This window comes from Chamaea fasciata, unplaced genomic scaffold (assembly GCF_029207755.1).
Source record: "Chamaea fasciata isolate MVZ Bird 193981 ecotype frontalis unplaced genomic scaffold, bChaFas1.0.hap1 SCAF_6, whole genome shotgun sequence".
Taxonomy (NCBI): Eukaryota; Metazoa; Chordata; class Aves; order Passeriformes; family Sylviidae; genus Chamaea; species Chamaea fasciata.
Window position 1 is genome coordinate 7,421,219 of NW_027094091.1, and position 4,754 is coordinate 7,425,972.

The window sequence follows — 4,754 nt, forward strand, 5'->3', positions numbered from 1 at the left end:
TTTCATATTATGTGAGAGGACTCCCATAATCCTGCCCATGCACATTTGCCAAGTCTCCAAATAGCTTTAAAAAACCCCACTGATGAGAGACCACCAACTTTATGGGTTCTTACAACTCCCACTGTACATTTTATGGGTATTTAGAAATGCTACAGGGTTTTCCTAATGCTGGAGAAATTTCACTTCTCTTCACTAATAATAGACGTGTTTCAGCAGCCTTTCCTCACTTTTCCTCTCCTCGCCTGCCTATATTCTCAAATTGCTGCTTTTTAAGATGTATTTTCATAGAACTATAAAACCAGAGACTTTTTTTTTTTTCTTTTCCATTTTTTTTTTTCATCCTCAGATTAAGGACTGGACAAAACTTTCAGCCTGCCAAGCTTATGCTTTCTTCCTTTCCTTTTTTTTTTTTCTTTTTTGGTTGTTATTTAAATACTTCACAATAAAAGAATGTGCTCCCGATGGAATTTTTACTGCAAAAAGAAAAATTCTCCCTTTCTTCTTTCTTATATCTTGTACATTTTGAAACACATACTGAAACTCTGAAACCTCCTGAGGAAGACGGCTGCTTACATGCTGTCAGACTATTAATGATAATGTCAGACTGCATGACACATATTTAAACATTAAAAGAAGAAGGATTAAGGCTGCATCTCAGTCTCACTTTGATGATTCAACTTTACATTGATATCCTCAACATGCCACTTGCGATCAGACTTCTGGTTTTGCTCTTCAACAGCATTTTAAAATAATTCCTCTTGCCTAAGGAGGATGTTGGAAACTGTACATGAGAGATGTTCCTTTTTAACAAGTGCAGAGCTCTGGTTTTTCACAGGGTTTGGAGTGTGCTCTGGTTTTCAGAAGTACAAAGCTGTCACCAGCTGAATCATCTTTCAGAAATGCTCAGGATGCTTTTCTGGGGAAAATGTCCTGTCCCTTGGGCACTGCTTTGGAGACACCTCCCTGACACCCACCTGCAGCATGTCTTCCCCCATCACCTATCCTGGGCTCTGAAGACAAGCCTTTCAAACATCCCAACTGCACCTACAAATAATTCTTGCCACTTAGCAGATTATTTCCATTTCATTTTCCTTCCTACATTTACTTATCTTTTTTAAAAAATATATTGTCTTAAGACACATTCTGGGGTTACACAGTCATTTCTTACAACCACATTAGTTTTTCTCAGGGCAGAGAGCCACCCAACAGGATGTGTCACCCACTGGCAGAAGGCACAGACTGATACAGGGTATGGTGCTGTAGAGCCAGGGAAAGCTTGATCCTGTATGGGTGGAACTAATCCATGGTTTTGAGTAGCTCAGTGACAGAGGATGCTGGGAGGAGAGATTAACAGTTCTCCAGTGATTTTTACCCAGGACTCTTATGTCTTTCACAGGGGACCGGCAAAGGGTAATCCTTGTTTCTTTGAAATACCTTGAAATCCGGTATTTCCTTGTTTCCAATGCCTAACAACCCCTTTGGTCACAACATTTTTCTTAATATCCAACATAAATCTCCATTGGTGTGATCTGAGGCCATTTCCTCTTGTCCTTTATTCACCCTTGAAGGCAGAGGTCACAGAGTTGCCTGATAAGTGGTGCAGCTGCTTATGCTGAAGTTATTTTCTTAGTTGGTCTCAAAGCAGAGAAGTAACCCCTTTCCCACTTCACCAGTGTGCAGCCATGGCCACACTACCACATCAAAAAATGCCAGGCATATCAAACAGGGCTGGGCGGGAGGTCCAGCCCAGAGAACCTCAGAGCTGGCAAAGGGAGGAAATGGGAGGACAGCAAGAAGGAGAAAGGGCAATGGCATAGGACAGTGGCACCATCAGCTTGGTTCGGCCACAGATGAAACCTTCCCTGGAGTGTGTCTGTGTCCTGCAAGTACCTGCCTTAGCCATATCTGTAAAAAATGGACCCATAGGACACAGCAGGACTAAAATGATACAGCTCTGAGTGCAGACAAGGCTGACATATCGTGGTTTGCAGAAAGGAGAGGTCAAAAGTTTTACTACAAGTCACAGCCACGGTCCTGTCACTCTGCATTACTTCCCCACAGCCAGGTGATTCCCTCCATCTGTTGTTCACCTCATGCCATCATTTTGGCATGTAGGCACTACACAGCAGAATGAGCTGCTGCATCCATATGGCACAGAGCAGTCAGCACCACCTGCAGGGTTTTTTGCATTTGCTCCCAAAAGCCATGTTTCTCTGGTGGCATTGCCTGAAGACACACTCCTCTCAGCCCAAATTCCAATGCCAGCACAGTCACAATGCTTTGTTTTCCAGAGGCCGGGTGGTGAGCTCAGGCATCACTGCCCACCTCTGTTGCATGTGGAAGGCACATCAGTGCCTCTGAGGCTACCATGGCATGCACTGAAGGGATGAGTTTGCTCTTCAGGAAACTCACCTTTGCCTAAGTGAAAGAATTAACCTTCATCTGAACAACTTCAGCTGGTAGAAGTTGCATCAACTTTTTCACTGCAGTTTAAATCTCTCTCCCTTCAGTCTAGTCCCAAGCAAGTTTCAGTTTCAATCTCTGTTAAGGCAAACAGGAGCAACTCAACTGGAATGCTGACACAGAGTCCCCACCCAGTTTGCCCTGCTTTAACTATGGAAGCGGAGGAAGGTGAGCACAGTGGGAGCAGGTTTGTGTGTTCCCAGCCTGTGCTCTGGGGCTGGCAGCTGTCCCTGCTGTACCCTCTGTGGAGGGGACACAGACAGGGCCGGGCTGCGCACACCGCTCCGTGCGTCACACTGAGGGACGCGGCCTATCGTGACTCAGCCCTGAGCTGGGCCACCCCAGCCATCCTCTGATACCCATGACCGCAAGGATACTAAAAGGAGAGAAGGGGAAGGTCTGACAGGCGGTTATGTGACTAGGGACACTCAGGTTTAGATTTCTTCTTGGAAGCACTCCGTCACGCAGCGGCCGCCAAGGGAGCAGCTACATAACCAGCACTGAGAAGATAAACATGCCTTAGGGGCAAAATGAGAAAAAAAAATGGTGTAAATGGCTGCAGATGCCTTTGGTTTTAATGGCCTTCATCTCCTTACTGCCCAAATGGATTTGGTTCATGGAGACAAGCTGGAAGAGCAAAGGGATTTTAGGGAGGCAGAATTTAATGGCTGAGACTGTAATTTTGGGCCAAGGTCCTCCTCGTGTGAGAAGAGCCAGCAGATGTTTAACAGAGGCTCCCGCTGAAGGACTGACCCTGCTGGAGGGGCTGGTACTATTGCCACTCACTGGGATGCTTGGGAGAAACACAGTCAACAGAAAATCCCTTTGCTGGCTCTCAACTTTGAGAGTTAGAGGAACCAAGATGAAAGATGGAGAAAATAGTCATTAAGGCATGCCCTAGCATTAGCAGCAATAATTCACAGGCTCTAGCTGAGGATATCAGGGCGGTTTGCCAGCACCACCACGAGGAAGGGGGGTGCTGCTACCCACACTGGGAAGTCAGGCACTTCTGAGTTCTACTGACTCACCCAAAGTCCTTCTGCAAAGGAAAATCAAACCGCAGTGACACTTGGGGCACAGGATGATAATGGAGGAGGCAGCACCGCTGTCACAGATTTGGTGCTGAACCAGGACTCAGCACATCTTCTCCAGCACTTTCTCCACAAACTGCTTTCTCCACATGAAGAAAACCTTGTTTCAATGTCTGCTCTGGGGCAGCCTGGCCACAGTAGCAAGAGGAAATTAGTCATCAGCAGAGCTTGTCTTGCATCACGGACCTACACGAGGTCAACAGAAGCTCCTTCTCCTCACCCCGCACAGTGTTGATGCTGCTAGGTTGACATACCATGGGAGGAAGAGGAGGAAAAGGAGGAGGAGGAGGGTAAGGAACCATCATCCTTTTCACTGCTATGAATTCAAGCATCTCACAGCTTGCATTCCATTGATTCTCAGTGCAACTCAATGTCTAAGGGGTTTAGATGACCTGAAAAACCAGATGCCTAAATAACAGAGATACTTTTAAAAATTACAAAGGATCTCCTGAAGTCCCTTCCACCCCAAAATTTTCGTACAATCCTGATAAATGCAGTTTATTCCCAGCTGTGCCACAGCTCTGACTGTCGCACCTCTGCATCCCTCCCTCACACCGTCTGCCCACTCTGCAGAGACCCCTGGCCCTGACTCCCCCGAGGCTGAGCTGAGGGGAGTTAAGGGGTTTTGGAGTGCCAGCAGAAGGCAGCGTAAAGCTCGTAGCAGCTGCCCACGCGTGCGGGCTCCCTTTTTAGCCCTGTGAAAAACAAGGCAGACTGTTGCTGAGGAATAATTCTTCCTAGTGACTCCGAGTCGGTGGCAGAGCAGTAACCGAAGGATTCCGCGAGCGACGCGAGAAGCGCCAGAGCTCCCCCAGCTTCCCATCCCTCCGGGGTGCCGGCTGTGCTCCCGGACACACTTAGGAAGGCAACGTGAAGTCAGGCACCCCACGCCTCGCAGATGAGGGTCTTGATGCGGAAAACTAGTGACAAGGGAGGAGAAACGGGATGAAGTGGGCTGGAAACCAAAGCAAACCACAGATTTCCCTGGGGAAACAAGTCAGGGGGCTGGGGGGTGAGCGCACACGGTGGGTCGCGGCGAGTCTCCGGGGGGCAGGATTTCTCTTCCATCGCATGGAAGAGCGAGATTAAAGAAGAAAGTGGGAGTGGGGTGGGAGGGGAGGGAAGGGGGGGTGGGGGGGGGGATGAACAAAGGAGATTGGCAGCACAGCTGTTTTGGGAAGAAAAAAAAAAAAAAAAAAA